Source organism: Puma concolor, chromosome D2 (assembly GCF_028749965.1).
Source record: "Puma concolor isolate L17-30 chromosome D2, mPumCon1.1.hap2, whole genome shotgun sequence".
NCBI classification, from domain to species: domain Eukaryota; kingdom Metazoa; phylum Chordata; class Mammalia; order Carnivora; family Felidae; genus Puma; species Puma concolor.
The window spans coordinates 13,689,704-13,713,591 of NC_141677.1; the positions used below are offsets into that span (position 1 = coordinate 13,689,704).

At 52.0% G+C, this 23,888-nt stretch overlaps 2 long non-coding RNA genes across 3 annotated transcripts in view; both read left to right on the forward strand.

Annotated features, from left to right (window-relative positions):
* LOC147575784 (uncharacterized) overlaps positions 1–23,888 on the forward strand; it is a 147,770-nt gene that overhangs the window by 47,923 nt on the left and 75,959 nt on the right. For both annotated transcript variants that reach the window (XR_015241552.1, XR_015241553.1), the window contains exons 2-5: positions 10,283–10,440; positions 18,439–18,586; positions 19,308–19,363; positions 20,520–20,565. This is a non-coding gene — a long non-coding RNA (uncharacterized LOC147575784). The remainder of the gene's footprint in view (positions 1–10,282; positions 10,441–18,438; positions 18,587–19,307; positions 19,364–20,519; positions 20,566–23,888) is intronic.
* On the forward strand, positions 2,736–7,615 carry LOC147575787 (uncharacterized). The gene is made up of 2 exons (XR_015241555.1): positions 2,736–5,022; positions 5,384–7,615. It is a non-coding gene; the product is annotated as an uncharacterized LOC147575787 (long non-coding RNA).

The window sequence follows — 23,888 nt, forward strand, 5'->3', positions numbered from 1 at the left end:
GCGGGGACCTGGCGTCGCATGGGACGGATGGAGGCGGGGCGTGGATTTCTGAAATGATGGCACTGATCCCCGCGCCATCCTGTGAGGTAGGTGGGAGCAAGCCCTTCTGGGGGCCCGTCTCCCCTCGGAGAAGCAGAGCCCTGCCCCATGCTGGCTGTGGCGGGTCACCGCTCCTCTGCTGCACGGGGTGGGAGCCCTGGGGGATGCGGCCAGGTCCGGGGGCTGGGGGCTCCCCCCAGAGCGACCCTGAGCCGTGTTTCTGCTCTTTCTTGCCACATAGGGCTGCGGTAGGAGCTTCTGGCTAGAGCTGGGCAGGAGTCTCGGGGTGTCTCAGACGCAGGGTAGGTTCCTACCCCTGGGGTTCTGTCCGTGTCTCCAGAGCAGGCCAAGAAACTTTCAAATGATGTGGTCGGGCTATTTGGTCTGGGTTTGGGATTTCCAAAAGGCTTGATTCGCCGTATAAAGTCCAATCAATGAAAACTCATATTGAAACAGGCAGCTTACTTGGCATTAACAAGTCAAATGGTTTGGAAAGCCACGGTACATCTCCCTACTGCGTGCATTCAACTTAATGACATGTTTTGAACACTTTCTACGTTCAGGGATGGCCGTGTACAGATGTGCGGTTTGTGCACTGCACAAAGGTTCTTGGCTTGGCCAAGGGTGCGAGGTGTGGGAGATGGAATGTGAATGGGCACTGAAATCCAGATTGTGATTTCTCACAGGATATGCTAGGGGGCTTCGTTCACCTGAAAAGAGGGGCGTCTTTTTCTTTGCACAAGGGCATTGTTCTACAGAGCTGTCATATAGGCTAGTAGGCCCCCTAAAGGCTTGGGGGGCCCTGGCTCTTTTCCCCAGGCTGTGCTAAGGTGTTGGGGATACAACAATGAGGAAGATGGAGCCCCTTCCCTCCAACTAGCATACAGACTTCTAGAAAGATCTAGGCACTTTAAACCAGCAATTGCGATCCTGCCACTTTTCTTTCCCATCATATTCCTTTCTGGTTTTTTGGAATGGTAGCCTCCAGTCCCAGACCAAATAGCCTGACCACGTCATTTGAAAGTTTCTTGGCCTGCTCTGGAGACACGGACAGAACCCCAGGGGTAGGAACCTACCCTGCATCTGAGACACCCTGAGACTCCTGCCCAGCTTTAGCCAGAATGTTAGTAGCCTCAGAAAGGCAAAAGTGCTTAGAGGAAGCCCCACAATCTGTATGGGGAAACTTGGCCCTCATTTACTGTTCATAGGAATGTTCCATGCAAGCCCAGCTGAGAGACTGAGGCAGGGGCCCTTTCTTTTTTTTTTTTTAATAAAAATTTTTTTTGATGTTTATTTATTTTTATTTTTGAGAGACAGAGATAGAGCACCAGCAGGGGAGGGGCAGAGAGAGAGAGAGAGAGGGAGACACAGAATCCGAAGCAGGCTCCAGGCGCTGAGCTGTCAGCACAGAGCCCGACGCGGGGCTCGAACCCACGAACCGCGAGATCGTGACCTGGGCCGAAGTCGGACGCTTAACCGACTGAGCCACCCAGGCACCCGCAGGGGCGCTTTCTAAAACACATTGGTCCTATGACAGTTGAAGAGCAGACCCCACATTTCCCAGGGCTTGGGGGCCTGACTCCCCGAGGCAACTGCCAGGGACACTGGAGTTGCTGGGTTGGCGAGACCCTGAGGCAAAATCCGCAGCTAAGCTGATGAGCCAGGCTAGGCCTCCCCAAGTCAACTCCATCCCAGTGAGACCTGCTTAGTGTATGCTGTGTAGACGTTCTCGAGAGAACAGAAATCCAAACCCGACACCTGATGGTTGGGGCATCCAGAGAAGCCAAACACGGCAAATGCCATCATCCCAGAGACTTGTCCCCCCGTGATGTGAGAGTCATCCCTAACAGGAGCCAGGGAGGCGGATGCCACAGCCCCGGAGCTTGTCATGGGAAACGTCTTCACAGTGAGGGCGCGTGTCCCTGGCGGCTCCCGGCCTGGGATGGAGCCCCGACAGCAGAACTTGGCCAAACAAGGGCGTGTCGTGGGCGTGTATGTCTGGGGGGTGGGGAGCCGGCTGCTGAGGGCCCAGGGTCGCTCCTCTGTGGGCCTCCACCCCACAGATGTGGCGGCCGGAGCCGGACGTCTCTGGGTTGGCATCCCCAGTCCTGGCACCTGCTTGCCCAGGCAGCTGCAGAAGGTCAGGGTGGGCACCAACCAGGCCGGGAACGGCCTCGGGGAGGAGTCGCAGCGCCGTCCCAAGACCTCAGGGCAGAGTGGCTGGGTCAAGCCATGTGCGGCATAGGCTGGGGACAAGCCACTGGTGAGGAGTCACCTCCTGAGGCCCTAAGGGGCTGTAGGGGACCCCCCCCCGACCCACCTCCCGGGGATGCAGGGCCTGGGTCGCAGGCCCGTGGGTCTCCTCAGCTGTCGCCTTCCATAGCCCCTCTCAAAGAGAGCGGGAAAGGAAGCCCACCCTTCATTTAATCTGCACGACCTTGGTGAGGGGGAGACTCCATCATCGTCCCATTTTGTGGATGAAGAAGCTGGCTCAGAGGAGAAGTAACCCGTCCTGGGTCCAACGGCCAACCCGGGCAGACCCCGTGCTCCCCTCCCACTCCCCACCCCCCACCCCCTGGGGGAGCAGGCGGTGAACTCAGAGGGCCAGGACCGAAATTGTTTGTTTGTTTTTTTAAAGATTTTTTTCCTGTTTATTTTTCAGGGAGAGAGAGACAGAGAGGGAGAGCGTGGGGGGGGGGGCGTGCAGAGAGAGAGCGGAGACAGAGGATCCTAAGCGGATGACGTGCTGACAACAGAGAGCCCTGCGTGGGGCTCAAACCCACGAGTCGTGAGATCGTGACCTGAGCTGAAGTCCGACGCCCAGCCGACTGGGCACCCTCGAAATCTTTTAATGAGGAGTGAGGCAGAGCTGGGCCCCCGCCTGGTGTGGGTGCTGTAGGGGCCGGGCGCAGGGGCGGGGGTCGTGACACGAGGCTTTGGCTACTCCTGTTGGGACTCTTTCTCGCCCTGTTCCCTGGGCCACAGGAAGGTGGAGAACGAACTAACACCACTCCCTCCTCACTCCTCCACGAAGCCACCTGACCCTCTGGCTACCGCTCGCCCCCCGTGAGCTCCTGTAAATTGTGGTGGCCCCTCTTTTCTGCCTCCCACGCCAGAGACTGAGTGACCCCGGTGCCCCTTCTTTGGACAGGGTCAGCGATCTCTGGACCCGCCAGGCCCTGGGACGGCCCCCGGGCCTCTTAGGAGCCAACCTGCGTGTGTTGGGAGGTGTGGCGCGGGGGACCGGGCACTGAGGGCGCAGGGCAGTGAGGTCTATGCCCAGGAGAGCCCCCGTCTTGCCCCAAGGAGCTGACTCATTCAGTCGTCAGCGAGATGCAGTCCCATAAGAGTAAAACACAGACTACGGTGAATGATATCTGGAGCTCTTAACTCTTTTTGTTCTTTCCAGACCCATCTGGGGGTGTCTGACATTTTCCATCGCCTCACCCTGCTGGCATCACGGGGTGGGAGGCGCGAGCGTGGAGGGGTTACCCGGAAAAGCGTAACATTTCCAGCTACTTCCCAAGGGTCCGTGCTGTATTTTTGTGGACACCTTTCTTCCCGCCTACTGTGAATCCGTAATTTCCTTTCGGGTAATTCTCCGTCGCCACCCTACGTGCTCCACTCCCTCCCCACCCCCACGTTCTGGCATAAACCCACACCCTGAGGAGCGCAGCTCTCCATGTGAGAAGGCCATCCTTGGGAATTCTGAGAGAGATCTGGTTCTTTTTTTTTTTTTTTAATTTTTTTAAATTGAAGAGAGAGTCAGTGCAGGTGGAGAAGGGGCAGAGACAGAGGGTCCCAAGTAGGTTCCACGCTCAGCACAGAGCCGGATGCGGTTCGATCTCGTGAACCGTGAGATCATGCCCTGAGCCCAAATCAAGAGTCGGAAGCTTAACTGACTGAGCCACCCAGACGCCTCTTGGAGGGATCAAGTTCTTAAAACAGCCCGGTGTTTGCGAATCAGAAGTGCTGTCCGACTATCGGTGCAGCCAGAGGTAGACGAAGCCTACCCGAGAGCCAGAAGGCTGAGAACTTGGATCTGGAAGGCACGGGGTTGGGGTCGGGGAGGGATCCTGCCACTGGTACCCGTAAGGGAGGGAGGCACCGGCAGCCCCAGGGGCCACCGTTCATCACCGTCTTCATAAATGGCTCGCGTCCGCTCTGATGGTCATCGGAGAGGTAACGTTTTGAGGAGGAGGAGACTTTGGACTTGAAAGTGAGCCGGTGGGAGCCCAGGGGGCCGGGAAGTACAGGAACAGCCACGTCATCACAATACAACGTTGTCCCAGAGGCGCAATGTCAGATGAGAGGCCGTGCAGGCAGTGAGCGCGAGGGGATTTCGGGAAGAGGAGAGGTCACCCTTCTCCGGCCCCGGAGGGTGATGGCAGGGAGGCAGAGCCACAGTGGGTTTTGAGGAGGGGGTGGAGTGGGCAGAGGAGGGGGAGAGAAATGTCCAGGTGGGGTTATGATGTGTGCAAAGGGCCGAGAGCGCGGATGGCCACAGCCCTACCGGGGACAGCCGCGAGGTCTTCTCCGAAGGCCTCGGTTGCAGAAGGGATGCCCGGCACGGTGGTGTGGACTGGTTGGGGGCGTCCTCAAGGCCTGGCTGGAGACCAGGGTCAGTGGGTGTCGAAGGAGGCTCACTGGGGAGGAGGCCAGTCTACAGGGGGAGGCGCTCCTGGGATTAGGCCCAAGTCCACGCTGTGCCCGGCAGGGGGGCTGGCAGTGTGTGTCACAGGGAGGAGGTCTCAGCCAGGAGACATCCTGGAGGGGAGGCTCCAGGCCTTCTGGCTGTGGGAGGCGGTGGGCTGGAAGCTGATCAGGCAGCAAGAGGCATGAGGCCGGAGGGGAGCCACCTGAAGGGCTTCAGGGTGGTGGTGTCCTGTAGGAGGCAGGTGCCGGGTGCCTGGAGGACAACAGAACGGTCAGGGACGTCGGTGGTTATTCAGAGGCCACTGGGCAGAGGTGACCCTGCCCGAGGTGAGCACCTGCGAGGTGGCCTCTCTGGGAGCGGAAGGCACCCTGCAAACAAAGCAGGAGCAGCCTGGGGAAGCCCGTGGTGGGAGGTCACTTCAGTCGCCCAAAAAACTGCTTGAGAGTTGCAGCGGTCCCATGCACGGCTCTGACCGTGCCACGGGCTGGCGATTTCTCATTGCTCTGTGACTTTGGTTTCGGTTTTGTGATGAGTGCTCATGAACCCCAGCACAGCGAAACCCCAAAGCCCTCTGGAAGCAGCGGAAGGGAAAACAGAAATCCGAAGAACCAGCTTTCTTTCCATCCGGAGGGCCCAATACTGAGGGTCGTAGACTGACCTTGACCTTGGGTTGTCTCCCCCACCCAGCCTCCCCGACGCCTGCACCTGGGCCTCCCCGGCATCTGGGAGGGAGCCACATCTGGGTGAAGATTTTCCGCGCAGCTCTGGTAATGCACATTTCTGTGATCACAGACTTTTTAACGAGCGCCCTGCAATGGTGAATTTTCGGGGTGCACCCCCTGGCCACGGTTGCGTTTCTGGGCTGGTGATTCAAGATGACTGGGCGGGTGGGGGAGGATGATATGATGTCGTCTTTTTTTTTTTTTTTTTTTTTTGGTGTGAGCTCTCTTCCAACTAAATGAACGGATGAACGGGCTACCTTCAAAAATGCTGCTGTGGGAGAAACGCACACACGTGTTTTTGCTCCGAGCACCATGGGTTGTCCAGCATCCCCACCACCACGTTCATGCACTCCGCGGTCCCCCCTGCAGCCCCCCCTGCAGCCCCCACCCCCTAATTGTGTGAACAGGGAGAAGCATTAGCTGCTGTGGACTCACCACCCTTCTTTCACTGAGGGCTTCCAACCGCCAGCAGAGATCAATAAATTAAGACAAAGAAAATGACGTTTGGCTTTGTGTGGGCTCTGTTGTCAGAGATCTGCTGGGGTTGAATGGAGATTCTGTTTCCTTCTCCGACTCTTAAGCGCTCAGGCTGCTTCTGGCTTTCCTGTCGGTGCCTCCTCTCACCCAGACCGTTCTGACACTTTGACTTACCGATCAACTTACTATTTTTTTTAACCCACGGTTTTTAAAAAGTTGAGTGCATGTGCGCACACACTTGTAGGGAAAGAAAAACATGCTACCCAACAAGCCATGTGTCAGAACCGACTAAGCTCTGAGGCTTGCCCTCCAAGAGTGAGGGCTGGGATGAAAAGTCTCCGTGTAGCCGATTAACACAGATCGAACTTTTTTTTCTAAGTATATTTATTTATTTTGAGGGAGAGAGAGAGAGAGAAAGCAAGTGAGGGGGGCGCAGAGAGAGGGAGAGAGAGAGAATCCCAAGCAGGCTCTGCACTGACAGTGGGGTTTGAACTCACGAACCATAAGATCATGACCTGAGCCAAAACCAAGTCAGACACTGAGCTGACTGAGCCATCCAGGTGCCTTCACAGATTGAATTTTTAATAGTTTGCAGCCCTGCCTGCTGTAAATACTTTTTTGTCTCAGAGGATGAATACCTCCTATCGTTCTGTCAAGACAGTATGTCCATTTCAGAGAAGGTGTGGCTTTGGAAAGGCATTTGTGTGTCTCCAGTACTGGAGGGATCAGTGGGACTTTCCCGTCCCCAGCCTTTGTCCTTGCCTTTTTATCCACCTGGATGGTCACTAAATGCCCAGTGCAGGAGAACGGAACGTCTCTGAGGTTGTCCTGGGCATAAGTTCTGAGACTATTGTTAATACAATCCTGGCTGAGGGAAGAAGTTTCTTCTGGTGGAATTTTTGATTTAAGATAAGGTCGTGGAGGGGCACTTGGGTGGCTCAGTCGGTTGAGCGTCCGACTTCAGCTCAGGTCATGATCTCGCAGTTTGTGGGTTCAAGCCCCACGTCGGGCTCTGTGCCGACAGCTCAGAGCCCGGAGCCTGCTTCAGATTCTGTGTGTCCCTCTCTCTCTGCCTCTCCTTCACTCACACTCTGCCTCTCTCTCTCTCTCTCTCTCTCTCAAAGATAAATAACATTAAAAAAAAAGAGAGAAGATAAGGCCGTGGAGACTGAAGTTAGCAGTGTGGTGTGGATACTACACGGCCACCCTTACTTCTCTATAGGAACCTTGGTTTTTGCTTCTGGGTCTCAGGATTTGCTCAACTCGGTCCACATGCCATGAGGGGCCTGGAGGAGATCTCTGGAGGAGGTCCTGCCTGGGATAAGCTGACGAGTTTACAGAGAGGTCACTGATCCCTGCTGGGTATTGCGCCGCATTTGCTTGGAGGAAAAGGTACACACTTACCAGATAATGAATGATTCATACCCACCATTCAGCCCAACTCCAGAAAGTTCCTGGGACCTTGAGAACACATTTGCTGAGCATTCACACATGGGCCAGGGATTGCTCCGTCCGTGGTGGACAAGGTCATGGCTTAGCTTTCTGGGTCTATTATCTCGGGCAAGTGGGCAGATAACGTTTTGCAAAGGTCCAGATGGTAAATATTTCTTGCTTTGAGGGCCCCGTGTCTTTGTCACAGCTACTCAACTTGGTTGTAGCGTGAAAGTAGCCATAGTTGAATGGCATGGATGTGTTCCAATAAAACTTTATTTACAAAACAGGCGCTGGCCAGATTGAGTCCACTGGTTTACCGTCCAGATTTTTCTTCTGAGCTTTTGAAGGGCAGAAGCCAGTCCTTATTTATGTTTGCCTGTCTAGTGTCAAGCATGGGCCCTGATTCCTGGTATGTGCTGAGTAACACTCCGTGAGACCTTCCAAGGAGAAGGTATCTTTATGATTCACACCATGAGCTGCATTGGAGTCATGACAGCAGAATGTTTAAATTAAAGGGCCCTAGTATATCACACACCCACCCACCCACATACATAGAAATATGCAGGTGTCTTACAACTAAACTCACAGACATATGGGCAGTTTATATTCCAGTTCTATTGCCCTTTCAACTCTCTCCCTTCCTTCTTCTTCTTTTTTTCTCCTTTCCTTTTCTCATCTCCTTCCCTAAAGGTTTACTATACATTTTCTATGTGCCAGACACTATGCTAGGCTGATAATGTAACATCTAAATGTAACAGCCAAGACATAACATTTGCCTTCAAGGAGTTTACAGTCCAGCAGCTGAACCCAAAAGAAAGGAAAAAGAAGAAAAAAAGGAGATAAATGAATAATTTAACGAAGTGGAAAACACACATAAAATAGGAAACATCGACAAAACTAAAAGATTATTTGGAAAGCATAATAAAACTGGTTGAAAAAATAAAGCCCTAGCAAGACTGAACAAGGGGGTGGGGGAGAAAGAACAGGTAAACATCATTAATGTTAGGCATGTTAAGGAGACATCACAACAGAGCCCACCTTCAGTAAAATGCCATTACGTTTGAAAATTCAGATACATGGTAAATTCCTATAAAACACAGTTTACGAAATGGACATAAGGAAAATATGAATCTTAACCAGTCTAATAACTGTTAAACAGATCGAATCCGTAATTTAAAACTTTTCCACAAGGAAAGGAAAGGCTTGGAGGTAATACACGCACCAGTATGCAAGCGCAAGGATGCTCCTAGCAGCACTATGTGTACCAGCCCTAAACTGGGAACAGCCCAAATGTCCATCGAGATGGAACAGATGAGGAGAAAACAGAGCCATGAGATGTGGGCCCCTTTGCCCTGAAACAATGAGCACTACTGATGTGTTCTGTTGTGTCAGGAAGTGTTTTCATGGGAGAGGGCCTTCTTGAATGGAGGCTTGAGAAAGCAAGAGAGAAAGATCTCTGCTGTGGATCTCTTGGGAGGGGTGAGGAGGGAACAGGGTAGGCAGAGACACTTGAGTGGGAGACAAGGCCATGTTTGGGAAAGGACAGGCCTTCAGTGTAGCTGGAGATTAGGAACAAGAGGGGCCCAGGGCAGGCTGAGGCTGGATATGATTCCCAATGGGCCAGAGAGAGCCATTGAAGGTACAAGCTGGGGGAGAACGTGGCCAGAACTTCCTGTTTTAGAGGGATACTCCGGTGGCTTTGCTGAGGCTGGATGAAGAAATTAAGCCCAGAGGAAGGCTGGAGGGATGTGTGAGTTCAGACGAGAGAGGTGCTGAAGCCTGGGGAGACAGTGCCATTGTGGTGGGGGTGGAGAGGAGAGGGTCGAAACAAAATCACAAAAGGTGGAATCTACAGGACCTGGATGGTGAGTAAATTCAGGTTGCTGGTTTGGGTGGCCAGGTGGATGGGGGTCCTATTCTCTGGGGAGGGAATGGGGGGAAAGGTGAACAGTTGGTTGTGGGGCATGTTGAGATGAGAATCCATTGTCCAGTAGAAATCTGGGCATCTGGTTTGGGGCTCAGAGGAGAAATTCATGCTAGAGGCATGAGCCATGGAAAGCAGCAGGTGATTGGAATCATGGAGCAGAAGAGGAGCTCTCTTGCAGAAAGAGGTTGGGTGGAGGGAGAAACCCCTGGAAAGCACCAGCATTTGTGACAGTCGTGGGCCATAGTGGGAAGGTTCCTAATGGAGAGCAAGCGGAGACCCTACCGTTGAGGCCGTCTGCATATGCTGGCATAGTAGTGAGTCACCCTGGCCAAGGAGGCGCCCCAGGGGGAGGAGAGCCCTGGATTAGGGAGCCCATTAACAGAAGGAAACAGAAGCCCTTAGATTAGATTCAGAGTGTTTCTCCCTTCCAGCTGTGCCTCCTGGTCTGGGTCAACACTGGGCCTCTCCAGGCCTCTTGTTCCCTTGAGCATGAAAGAAACAGGGCCACAGTGTCTCTGAATCGGGTACAACCTCTGACACACAGCAGTTACTCTGCACGCTGCTCCTAGCTGACTCTTCCGTCACAGAGGGGCCGCCGGCTCTTTCGTTTCTGAGAAATATCTCAGCCGGTGTAGCTTCTGGCCCGGGGCTCGGTCCCAAGGCCTCTGGCTTGCGCTGACCTGACATCCTGTGTCTGAAGGGGACAGCTGGCCTCGTGTGGGTGCTGGCCGCGGCCTGGCTGGGTCCCGTGGGGGCTCTAGCCTCTACCTCCACACCCTTCCCTGGGGAGAAGGGGAAGAGGTGGATTTGGGGATGGGGTCCAAACAGGCCGTGCCCTGGGGACCCCGAACAGGGGAGCTCCCACCGGTTCCAGCAGGTACGCTTTGTGTCCAGGGATGGAAACGCGGCTGATTTTCCTTTGAGCTTGGCTGAAGTGTGGGCTTACTAGGACATTTCATAACGGCAGGAAAACGAAATCACAAAAGCTGTGAAGCACATCTCTCTCTCTCTCTCTCTCCTGGTGAGGATGACGAAGAGGAGACTGGCGGAGGACAGGATGCGCACCATACAAGAAGCTGTGTGCAAAGATCTTCCTCCTGCCCTCGCTCGCGCCGTGGCCCCCAAGCAGGAGACAAGCTGGACACGCACAGGGGTCAGAGCACGTTCTCAGGGCCACCTTCCAGGTTTGGTGTTTTCCGTGAAAGATCCTTGGGCTCCACGCCTATATCCCCGTGTAGGGAAGTGATCACATTCGACTTTTTGAGGGTTCAGAAGGAACCGAACTTACAGATGGTGAAGAGAAAATGTAGCTGCAGAAATAGGAGTAATGTTCTGGATTCCAGCTCCCAAGCCAGCCGCCCCTGTCCCGGGCCTTGGGACTTGGGGGTGGAGCAGGACGCAGGCCTGGTGTCCTTGGGTCCCTGGGTCGTAATCAGCCTGCAGAAATGGCTCCCCGGGACTAGGGGCTGGCGAGCAAGCAGGGGACTTTGTGAGTCTGTGAGGCATGACGCCGACTAGGCCTCCTTTTGCCCTGAAAGACATGGGAGACAGTCACCTCCATCCCCGGTGAGTCAGCAAGCCCTCTGTGGTCTGCATCCCAGATGGTGCCACCAAGAAGCACCCAGGACCCTGGTGGGGGAGCTGGCTGTGGGTCTTTTCACATGAGGTCCTGGACAAGTGTGTCCCATGATGCACAGAGCGTGAAGATGGGGAAGCAGAAGGCGGAGCCGCCCAGCTAGGTGCCTCCCCACCCCCACCCCTGGAGGACGCTTCCCCACAGGGAGTCTGGTGGCCCTGAAGAGGGGAGAGGAGAAAGGCCAGAGCCAGCTGGCTGGGGGAGAAGGAGAGCGCAAGGGGGGGGGGGGGGTGCAAATCCCAGGGCAGGCGGGCTCCCAGGTGGGCAGAAAGCCTAGGCGGCCCCACAGTGGGACTCAGAATCCAGGAACAGGATGCGAGAAAGGACAGCGGTCATGAAGGCCTCTTCCCTGAGAAGGAACAATGGTCATTCTTCCATTGAAGGCTGACATTCCGTGAGAGAGGAAAGGCCTCCCGGTGGAGGGGGGCGGGGGAGAGCTGAAGGAAAGGAGCGGAAAGGGAAGGGAGGGGGCCCCAGACGCTTGTGCTGACCCGGGGCCAGCACGAGGCCTTTGGAGCCCACTCGGAATTTGATATGTCCCCGTCTCCAGTACCGAGCAGACAGGCCAGCTCACGTGGATGGCTTCACCTAAGTGTGACGTTACAGCTTCCCAAGGCGCCACTGACTCAGCCCCTGCCCCTGCCCCGTGGCCTCCCAGGACCCCGAGCGGGCAGGCTGGGATGAAACTGCCCCAGGAGGGGGGGCAAGGGTCTCATGTGCTCTGTTGGGCGGTTCTGTGAGACTTACCATCTCTACACACGGGAAGAAGGATTTCCCAGAAAAAATAAAGGAAGCCGGCCAATATAATCAAGGCACACAAACCCCTCCTCTTTCCAAATATGTGCCTATCTCCAAAACAATCAAAACTGCCCCATTAAATAACACTTGTTCGGTACAAAGGAAGTAGAGCATGATGGGATTGCACGCCGGTTCCAAGTAAAACATTCCCGATTGTTAGGCATGCAACAATGAGCAGAAAAGCTGAATGGCAGTCACACGTGAGGACTGCTGTGCTCGGAGCCCTTCAGAGCCCTTGAGTGCCCAGCGCCGGGGTCACTCGGTGGCTCTCTCACGGTCAGTTCCTGGGCAGAGGCTGCCCTGGGGGTTGAGGAGGGTTGGAGCCCGGACGGGGCTTCACGTACAGGGCCCAACCTGACTGGCAGCCTGCGCCCCTGCCTGCTTCCCACATGCAGCGCCTTGGGCCTGTCCAGCCACCTTGCCTCTGGTCTGGCCCTCCGTCCCCTCAGTGTGAGGTAGGCCGAGGCCACGATCTGGCAAAGCAGGGGGAGATGGTAGGCAAGGCCCGAAGGCAGCCGAAAGGAGGGGGCAGCCTTGGTTCTCACCAAAAGAAGGGTTTGGGGGCCTCAGCGACAGCTCGTCTGTTCGGGGCTGAATGGTGTCCCCACTCAATTCATATGTGAAAGCCCCAACCCCCAATGGGACTGTATTTGGAGACAGGCCCTTTATGGAGGCAGTTAGGGTGAAATAGGGTCATTAGGGTGGGGCCCTGACCTGCTAGGATTAGTGTCCCTGTAAGAAGAGACACCCCTCTCACTTGCCCCTTCCCACAGTCCAGATGTGAGGACGCAGAGAAAAGGCGGCCATCTGCAAGCCAAGAGGAGAGCTCTTACCAGGAACCCCATGGGCCAGCCTCTTGATCTTGGGCCTCCAACCTCCAGAAAGAAATGTCTCTCGTTTAAGCCACACAGTCTGTGGTAATCTGCTTGAGCAAATTAAGACACCATCCGACGATAAATTGGAAAGATGAAGGGACCCGGAAGTCTTGGGGGCAAGCAGACCCTACAGGCCATCTGAGGATCTGTCTGCCATCCAATGGGGGCTGCCCTCCCCGGATCCCACCAAGCCTTCCCCGGGGACATGGCCAGCAATGTCACTCATGTACATGTGTGCAAGTGCATCAGCTTTTAGGTTCAGTGTGCTGAGGCCCCCAGAACACGGCATCCCTCTTTGAGTCTTCACTGGGCTGGCCGGGCACCCCTCACCTTTGGGCTTAAGGCCAGTGTGATCCCATCATGGGCGACGTCCCAGGCGGCCCCGTGAACCTTCAGGCAGGTGGTAAACAGCAGGGAGAGATAAATTCTTAATAAATGGAGTCCCGTTTTGATGCAAATGCGCCTGCTAATAAAGTAGGAAGGAGCAAGAACCACAGAATATTTATGACAGAAGCAGGACTGTTTGGAAACAGACGTTTTATTAGGTTCCCGTGAGGCACCAGCCGCTCTTTTAACATTTCTATTTCGGGGCCTTATGTAGAAAGCAGTCGCTCTATAAATAGCAGGGCAAACAAAGTTAAGGAGGGTTGTTATCATGCGGGGAGGCTGGGGTCTGGAGCCCGGGAAACCATGAGGCTCTGTCCCCGGTCTCGAGGGCTTCTCAGACTAGACCACATCTCCCATGGTCATCTCCCTTCTGGGTGACCTTTTAGCTCTTTCAAACTCTTCTTAATATTTTGTTTATTATTCTTATATTATTTTAAATGTGTATTTATTTTTGAGAGTCAGAGCATGAGCAGGGGAGGAGCAGAGAGAGAGGGAGACACAGAATCCGAAGCAGGCTCCAGGCTCCGAGCTGTCAGCACAGAGCCCGATGCGGGGCTCAAACTCACGAACCATGAGTTGAAGTCGGACGCTCAACTGACTGAGCCACCCAGGCGACTCTCAGACTCTTCTTTTGGTAATACCTCCACGCCTGCCTCTGGGTTCCTTCTTTTCTTCTTCTTTCTCTCTAATCTTTAAGATGTTTCTCTTTACTTTGTAGTTATTTAAAATTTATTTTGAGAGAGAGAGAGAGAGAGAGAAAGCATGAGCAGGGAAGGGGCAGAGAGAGAGAGAGAGGGAGAGAGAGAATCCCAAGCAGGCTCCGTACTGTCAGCGCAGAGCCCGACGTGGGGCTTGAACCCATGAGCCGCTAGAACTTGAACTGAGCCAAAGTTGGACGCTTAACCAACAGAGCCATCCAGGCGCCCCCACTTTGTATTTTGAAAGAAATTCTTAGAAAAGAATTTTTCTTTTCCTCAGAAAAGTTGCAAGAATAGTACAAGGAACATCTATATACCTTTCATACAGATTTCTCTCTCTCTCTCTCTCTCTCTTTGAATACATATTATTCGCATTTTATTTTGCTGAACTGTTTGGGATTATGTTGCAGACAATATGGCTGTTCACCCTGAAATACTCCAGCAAATATCTCCCAAGAGGGCCTCGCTCTTATATAACCATGACACGATGATCTCATCCAATGCTATGATCTAACATGAAGTCGATATTCACATGTCACCAAGGAAGGTCCCGATAATGTTTTTATAACACTCCCCACCCTCCTTCCACAATCCAGTTCCGACTCGTTCACTGCATTTACTTGTCCCGATTCTTACGTCTCCTTGAACCTACAAAGATTCTGTCGCTTTTCTTTGGATGTCACAGCATCAATATCTGGAAAGGGAAGCAGAATGATTAGAAAAGGAATGGGGGATTGATTAGAAGGATGAGCCCTGGGGCTCCTGGATGGCCTGGTCAGTTAACGCTCTGACTCTTAATTTCGGCTCAGGTCATGATCTCAAGGTTCGTGAGATCAAGCCCTGCACTGGGATCTGCGTTGACAATGTAGACACTGCTTGGGATTCTCTCTCTCTCTCTCTCTCTCTCTCTCTGCCTCTCCCCAGCTCTCGAATTTTCTCTCTCTCTCTCTGTCTCAAAAATAAATAAACAGGGGCGCCTGGGTGGCGCAGTCGGTTAAGCGTCCGACTTCAGCCAGGTCACGATCTCACGGTCCGTGAGTTCGAGCCCCGCGTCGGGCTCTGGGCTGATGGCTCAGAGCCTGGAGCCTGTTTCTGATTCTGTGTCTCCCTCTCTCTCTGCCCCTCCCCCGTTCATGCTCTGTCTCTCTCTGTCCCAAAAAAATAAATAAACGTTAAATAAATAAATAAATAAATAAATAAACATTTTTAAAAAACAGAGGGATGCACCCTTACACCATGATGGGAGAAGCCTGGGAGTGAGGCTCTGGAGGGGACATTGGTGGGGATCAGAGGACAGTGCTGAGTGAGAACCAGACAGCCGAGCAGGGAGATGTCTAGAGAGGGCTGTTCCCTGGTGGAGCGTTGGTTCTGAGGTCTCTGTAGGCAAGTGGGGCAGGTGCTGGGGGAGGAAGCATTACAAAGCAGGAGAGAACAAAGGCCAAGTCGCTCCCAAGGGGACACAGTGGCCTATGTCTGTCCCCACTGCACCTAGAGGAGAAGCCAGTGGCCTGTACCCACACCTGGCCCAGGACGTGGAGGTGGCCCAGCACAGTGGTGGCGACTTCCCCTTTGCCCTGATCTCGTGCACGTTTCTCCCTTGGCCTGCCCACCCATTTTTCCTCCCTGCAGACTTCCCTCTCCTCCCGTGAAAGTGAGTCTGACAAGCGAGGGATACATGGTCGTGGTTGTCAGCGGATGGGCTTCCTCCCAGGGCTGAATCTCCACACCACGCTGTCCTTTTCACGCTTTCCTCCCCTCATCTCATTGCTTGTTCTCTGGCTTCTCTTCCCTGTGAGAGTGGGAGCACTTCCTGGGAGGACAGGGCCCAGTCCATCCTGTTTATGTCTGTACCTCCGGGATCCGGCCTAGCACCCGGCACCGAGTGCACACGTGGGACAGTGGATAAACGAACGGGTGAACTTGTGGCTCTGCTGTTCTAGAAACCATCTCAAGTAGCTTTGGTGACAACGTGTATTTTTCGGCGCTCGCTGCGAGGAATAAATAGCTTTGTAGATGGACCATAGTGGATTAGACCTGCCAGCCATTTTCAGTGGTGACTTTGTCCTGAGATGGAACTGTTGGAATGAGGAGGGTGGGATTCAATTCCAAGATTCAGAAAATAGTATCACCGTGGCTTAAACCAGATAGGAGTTTATTTCTGTCTCACATAAACTGAGCCCAGGGGGAAGCGATCCGCGGAATCCTTAGGGCCCAGCCTTCCCCGACCCTCCACTTGGCCCTTGCTTGGCCCTTGACTCTCTTTCTCCTGGTCCAAGATGGCAGCACCCGCGTTTCAGGCGGCAGGCAGAAAGAGGGGGAAAAGCAGAGAACAAAACAAAAATGCAGCCACAGGACACTTCTTTTTAAAATTTTTTTTTTTCAACGTTTATTTATTTTTGGGACAGAGAGAGACAGAGCATGAACGGGGGAGGGGCAGAGAGAGAGGGAGACACAGAATCGGAAACAGGCTCCAGGCTCTGAGCCATCAGCCCAGAGCCCGACGCGGGGCTCGAACTCACGGACCGCGAGATCGCGACCTGGCTGAAGTCGGACGCTTAACCGACTGCGCCACCCAGGCGCCCCAGGACACTTCTGCTTACATTCCGTTATCTAGAACTTCTATGGCTGCAGAAGAGGCTGGGATGTAACCTCTATTCTGGGCGGCCATGTGCCCGCCCAGGTAGAGAGTCTCCAAAGATGGTTTTGTCAGGCCACCAGCAATCTTTGCCACAGTTGCGTTTGGGGAGAGGTCGCGTGTCTTCCTTCTCGCTCCCTCTTTCACGTGCAGGCTGGGAACCAAGTGGAAGGTCTCAGGCCCCGTGCTCCTGTGCGGGGTCATCGTTAGCTTTTCCTAGGAGCCGGGCAAGCTGGCCGCAGCGTGCTGTGATTGGGTTGTCTGTGTTGAATGGCACGAGGTTGTCCACAAGGCAAATATCAAATTGCAGGGAGTAGGCTGCACTTCAATGCACTGGGCCAAAAAAACCTAAGAAACACACAAACAAAAAAGCCACCCTAAACCCAAGGGAAATCTGTCAGGGCTTAGAGGCAGCGGTGAGCAGGGAGGAAGGCAATATGAGTTCATGGTGGGGCCACGGTTTTGCTGCGTCGTGATTGAAAGAGCATTTACTATAGGGTGGGAATTTTAAATCTCTTTTTAAAAGCATGAGTCTCCGGGGAGTGTGTCGGAGGCGGGAACCGCTCCCCGGAGAGCAGTTTTGTAACTACTTGTAGCTGAGTTTATTTTGTTTTACTGAAGTATGCCAGGCTGGACATTTCCTCCTGTTCTCATGCTTCTGGACTCAAGAATGCAGAGAGCACGCTGGCCTCCGGAAAGCATCATCAGCAGGATGTGAACCGGGGGCTCCCCCTTCGTGTCCAAAGGGCGAATCACCTTGCTCCTGAGCCGTCAGTGTGGGTGCGGACTGGGGGTGTCGGGGAGAAGCAGGAGCTACCGGTAATGGAAGTGTGATGGGCTGGCGTCTCAGCCAAAGTACACTTGAACGTGAACTGCTGGTGTTTATTCAAGTCGACTTCCTCACGTCCTATGTCCTGAGGGCCTGGGCCATCCCCGTTACTGCCATTGCTGCTATGGTGCAGGATCCAGCGTGCTCAAGGTGTGTGCCTCTGGGCTGGGCTGATGCCCAGGGCCGGGCTTCCTTTCTGGAGCTGCGTCAGTTTCCCTCTCAGCCCTCACACTCCTTGGCGGCCCAGAGCGACAAAGGCAGGAGTGTGTGCAGTGTAAGTCAATCAACGAAGCGAACAAAATCCAGAGAAACAGCACCTGCCCTCGACTGAGCGCATGCTGTGTTCTAGGTCCTGAATGCCCGAGATCTCAGCACCTCCTCAAGGCGGGGATCGTCTTGTCACTTCGGGGGTCAGGAGAACAGGGTCGTACCAGTTGGGTGATGTGCCTCCGGGTCTGTGTGTGATGGGGTTTGGGGGTCAGGTGGGATCCTCAAGCTGGGGAGCAGCCTAGCCCCATGAATGCTGCCAAGGGGCATCTCTGTGGGAGAGAGGAGGCACTCTCCCTCTCTCGCGTGGGGAGCTCTGTGGGCTGTGGGGCGGAGCGACCTCCCACGTGGCAGCACCTGTTCCCTCCACAAACCGGCCAGCACTGCCTTCCTGCCCTTGGGAGCAGACACTGCGGTTGACAAAGGTCGTCCGGCTTATCCAGCCTCTGTTTTCCTGTGATATTGATGTTTATGCCAAGGTAACACCCGCACCTTAGTTAGCTTTGGGGCAGAAGGAAGAATTTCCCTCTGTGGGGTATAAGATCTCCTTTCCTGAACTTTCCCTTTAGTGTCCGTACCCGCAGCTGAACCCTTAGCCATTTCGGTCTGTTGGTTTCCACACGTTTACTGGTTTATCAAGCTCTGGAGGGATGGCTTCATGTATTTAAAATCCTCTGCCCGGATGGGGGCCTGGGTGGCTCAGTCGGTTGAGCGTCTGACTTCGGCTCAGGTAATGATCTCGTGGTTCATGAGTTTGAGCCCCATATAGGGCTTTGTGCTGACAGCTCAGAGCCTGGAGTCTGTTTGGGATTCTGTGTCTCCTGCTCTCTGCCCCTCCCCTACTTGTTCTCTGTCTCTCTCTCTCCCCAAAATAAATAAACGTTAAAAAAATAAAAATAAAATAAAATCCTCTGCCTGGTATAGCAGAGAATGACAAATTCTCAAAGACTGATCGATAGATTTAATAATAAAAAAAAGTTACTTCCTCACCTCTGTGTCTTCTGCAAAGCCGTGTTTTAATTCCATTAATAATTTAGTTTTTTTCTCCTACGTCTAGTGGGAGAGAGACCTCAAAGTGTTTAGGCTTTATTGTTCTGCTGAGCTATTCATGGGCCCATGTATTTCCTACTGCATAAACCCAGACTGGACTTCGTGGACGGTGATTATACTAAACCAAGACCGCAACGACCCCACCTTACTCCCAGGTACGGCCCAGGGAATTCTTTTCCATTAAGTCATTATTTTTACATCCCCATACATAAAATAGTTGGCAGTTTCTATACCGAGGAAACCTTTGTTTCAGGGCCTTCCCACATTCCTTCCAGGGGATTTCCTGCATTTCTAAGGCACTTACTCTGTGCCATGGGCAATATTGAAAATGTGTATATCATGATCCCTGCCCTCAAGGAGTTTACAGTCCAGTTGGGAGTCAAGACAAAAAATAATAGAGAACCACAAAGACGATAGAGTACCAAGACCTAAATTTTATTTATTTTATTTTTTTTAATTTATTTTTTTTTTCAACGTTTATTTATTTTTGGGACAGAGAGAGACAGAGCATGAACGGGGGAGGGGCAGAGAGAGAGGGAGACACAGAATCGGAAACAGGCTCCAGGCTCCGAGCCATCAGCCCAGAGCCCGACGCGGGGCTCGAACTCACGGACCGCGAGATCGCGACCTGGCTGAAGCCGGCCGCTTAACCGACTGCGCCACCCAGGCGCCCCTAAGACCTGAATTTTAAACTGCAGGTTGGATCCATTGGCGGGTGGGTCGTAAAATGAGTTTAAGCGGTCACAGTCAGTATTAAAAACCGGAAATAGCAAAAATAGGAAGGATTAACATGCGTAGGATATAGTCAGCTTAAGAACTTTTCGGTAAAGGTTTCGTTCTGTTTTATATATAAATAAAATCGATTTCTTACCCTAGGTTACGGTCAAATACGTGTGGATGTTTCTGACAAGCTATGTGTGAGACGAGTGGAGGTAAGCCTGTGAAGGAATGCCACATGAGAAGGCATTTGTGACTTCTGTTCAAGTTATGGACTCTTGAGAACCCTTAGAACACGATTGGAAATCGCTCTAGAAGCCACACATATGCCGGGCGTTTTGCACATCTCAGTGGCTCATGGACTTTGCAGCCCTTGGTTGCAAGACCTTGGTTGGAGCCCTTTGATCTGGAGATTAAAGCCAGGAGGGAGAGAGAGGAGAAAGGCTGGAGAGCTGGGCTACATTTCCCAGGAGAGAAGATCATTCATCACTCACTTGGGAAGTCAACGAAGGCTTCCAAGGAGGAGAAGCTCGTAATCCAATTCATGTTTTAGGAAGACTGTTGTAGGCATTAGGGGCTAGAGGTCCGACTCAGAGGGTATTGTAATAATTATTTGAGAGCTAACAGAGGCAGATAGGTAGGAGGGCACAACTGTGAGAAGTTTTTTAGGATAAAAAAAAAGTCATTGGACTTGGTATTTCTTTGGATATGGAGGCAGTGAGGGGGAAGGAGGAGTCTGGGGTGGCCTCCTGGTTTCTATCTTTGAGCAGACAGCGTTGCTAATCACTGAGTCAGGACTAAATATAGAAAGGAAAGTAAGTTTGGGGAGGAGCATCAGTTTAATTCTGTAGTGAAGGGACATACGCAAGTATATCCAGGGACCTGATATAATCTCCCAACATTCTCTCTATGAAACTAAAGAGCAAAAGCCAAGGAGGGCCAGGTTGGGGTGGGATTGGGGTCCGGCAGAGCTGGAAGAGGAGGGGATTCAGATTTTGTTTGGGTGCGTGTGTTCTTTGGTGGAACAGTTTGGTAATCCTGGGGCAGCAGGAGTGTCCCAAAGACTCTGAAAGCCCCGATGACAATGGAAATAGCAGGCAAGGTGCATTGGCTGAACTGGAGTAACCCAGAGTAGCAGCCTGGGTTTGGAAGTACAGGGCAAGGGGCTGGTCCGGCCCAGTAGGGAAGAAGGCCCAGCAGGCGCTGGCCAGGGTGTGTGTGTGTGTGTGTGGCAATGTCTAGCTCCATCTGGAACTAAAGCTGCTGAGTCTGCCCAGCCCATTCCATAGCATCTATGGGGAAGAGGGGCTCTGCCAGGTCCCACTGATCCTGCCGGTGGGAAACATACCAGGATCCCCCTGTCTCTTCCAGGCCCAGGAGTCGGATCCAACTGTGTTTGTGGCTGGTACAGAGGAAGGTGAGACGTATGCAGGAATTTCACGCTCCTTCACTCTTGATAGGTGCTGCTAGGAATCTGGGTTAGAGTCAAATTTGTGTTGGATGCTCTGGGTGAACTCCTTAACTATTTGTTTGTGGTACTGCTAAATATTTCCAGATGTCAGCACCACACATATGCCACGATGCTGTGATTAAAGCGCTCAGTGCTGAAACTCTTTTTTTTTTTTTTTTAATAAGAAAAATGCATAAGGAGAAATTAAATCTCCCTTTCTGTCTGGAACCCACCATACAGATCCTGCATTATTTACCAACCACAAGAGTTTTTCCTTGGCTGGTACATGCGTCTCTCCTAGTGTTTTTTCCAGCTGCTCATACAGACTTTGGCAAAGTTACTCACTAGCTCCGAATACCAGGATTACCCCATTCTCGTTTAGCAGTTCAGGGATTTGGCACCTGGAGGAAAAGCAAAGGCGATTTCAGAATCCTACTAATTCCCCAAATGGAGCCAAGTGATAGTCCCAGCCTCACGGGGTTGTGTGAAGACGGAAGAGGGCATTGCGTGGTAAGTATCTACTACAGTGCCTGGTACCCCCCGTGGTCTCAGGCAAGGCCAGTTCTTTTCCTGAGGAGGGTCACGTGATACCCGACCAACAGATTTTCACATCGGCTGGGGCGGGGACATTGGAGCCTCTGGTGTGGGTTTATCTGTAGTGGAGACATTGATCGAAAATCTTGGGAGTGTTATGCAAGAAAAGAAACAGGCAGAAAGAACAGTAGTTCTGGAGCTGAAAGTTTGAATCTCAGACTTCTCTCTTCCTCCCTCAGTGACCTTAGGCAAGGCACTCACAGTTGACCCTTGAACAGCACAAGGGTTAGGGGCACTGACCCTCTCGCAGTTGAATATCTGTGTATAATTTTTGACTGCCCCCCAGACTTACTACTAATAGCCTGCTGTTGACCGGAAGTCTTACCGATGACACAGACAGTCGATTAGCACATATTTTGTATATGATACGTATTATATACTGTATTCGTTTTTTAAAAAAATTTTTATTATTTACTTTGACAGAGAGAGACAGACAGAACGAGCCAGGTAGGGGCAGAGAGAGAGAGGGAGAGAGAGAGAATCCCAAGCTGGCTCTGCACCATTAACGTGGAGCCCGATGCGGAGCTCGAACCCACGTACTGTAAGATCATGACCAGAGCTGAGATCAAGAGTTGGACACATAACTGACTGAGCCACCCAGGCACCCCTGCATACTGTTACAATAAAGTAAGCTAGAGAAAAGAAAATGCTATTAAGAAAATCATAAGGAAGAGGAAATACATTTCTAGTTCGGCAGTATAGGAAATCCACGCGTAAGTGGACCCCACATTTCAAACCCTTGTTGTTCAGGGTCAACTGCAGGTTTACTGAGGTTCAGTGTCTTCATTTGAGATGGGAACAATGCCCTTCTCAGAGCGCTGCGGGGAAAACAAATAAGAAGTCTGGCTAATGGGAACTTATGGAGCAACAAATATGACCTCTCTCATTTCTTGCAGCAAAGTTGTCACAAGAGCGTCACATTCTCAAATGTCTTCTTTGGTGTTACACAGGGGTTTTACCGTGGGTGCTGATGATTTATTCATTCATTCATCTAACAAATATTTACTGAGTCCCTGCTATGTTCTACATGCTGGGGATCCCGCAGGCAACAAACAAAAGCTCTTGCCCTTATTCATGGCATATTCTAGCGACAGGAGACAGACTGCAAACATATGGTAGGCACAAGCTACCTGTACAGGTGATTAATGACAGATTCATTGGGGAGATTCCAAACCTGACTTAACCAAACTTAGGGATCCGGTGACGTGGGAAATCCATGGTCTCTATGCCTACTGAGGCTTTTCCTGGTTAGGATGACTTTGTTGTGCCCACACTTGGGGATCCTCTAGTCCTGTATGTCTTGTTTGGTCCTTGTCTGCACAGGCTCAGCGGCTCTGTGGGTCCCCACCCTTAGCTTGCTTCCTTTCCAGGTGACGGATATCCCTGGAGCTTTACAGGAACACCCAGCTTCGCTTGAGAAATAACCCAGGAGACCGAATAGTGCTTCTGGCCGTACAGAGGACGTTCCAAAGAGTTCCGATTCTTTATCTCAGACCGAGGCATCTCCTTCATGTTTCACTCAGTCATCCCTCAAACTTGCCAGATGCTCTCACACTGTGGTGTTTTTGTTAATGAGGTTCCTGCAGGCTGGCATCTCTTAAATCCCCACCCACTAAATCCTATCCATTCATCCTGGTTCGGCCCAGATAATCCCTCTGTGGCAGAGAATGTGAGCTACTCTGCAAGATCCATTCTCTTCTGATTCTGGTGGTCATAGACACCCTGAGCTTGAGCTGGACTCATGGCAAAAAGTGAAACATTCCGAGCCATCCCTAAAGCTAAGCGCAGCTGTGTGACTCAGAACTGGCTCCTTCTGCCCTTCTTGCTGGCAGGAACGTGAACTTGGTGTCAGGATTTGGTATCTTGGCAGAGCAACAAGATGGAAGGTGCCTGGGTTCTCAACATGGTGCAACTGTCCCATCAGTCCTGGGTAATTGGCGTCCAAGCAATAATCTGAGGGAAAATGAAAGTTTCCTCCCTCCCTCCCTCCCTCTCTCTCACTGTCTTTCTCAAGCTATTGTTATTTTGGTTTCCATTGGAGAATCCAAAAACTGATATCCTAAAAACTCCTCCTGTGCTGTGAAGTCCCCCCAACGTGCCTCTACCTATATATCCCCAAAGTGTGCAATTTTACCTCAGTTAGTGTTGTCCTATGGCCATTTGGGAACCCAGCAATTTGTATGAGCTTCTAGCCCTTGACGACGCAAGCCCTTGTAGAGCAGGAACCTGTCTTATTAAATGTGTACCCCCTGTAATAACGAGCACAATGCTTTGTTTTTATTCTTCATGTATTTAATGAATGTCTGCTCCTTGACTTTTTTGGTGAATGAAGAATGATTCCCTGCCTCTCCTGGACTAAAAATACTCTCCCTTTCTAAAGCATCTTTGCCCGGTAGAAATACAAGGCAAGCCACATATGTAATTTTGAATTTTTTAGTTGCCACATTTACAAATAATGCAAAAGGAAACTGGTGAAATTAATTTTAGGTGTTTGTTTCATTGAGCCCTACATACTCAAATGTTGTCATTTTTGTAAGTAATCGATACAAAAATTATTACTGAGAATGTTTTACATTCTTTTTCTCATACTAAGTCTTTGCAATCTGGTATGTGTATTTTATACTTTTAGCTCATGTCAATTCAAACCAGCCACCGTTCAAGTGCTCAGTGGCCACCAGTGGTGAGTGGCTATTGTA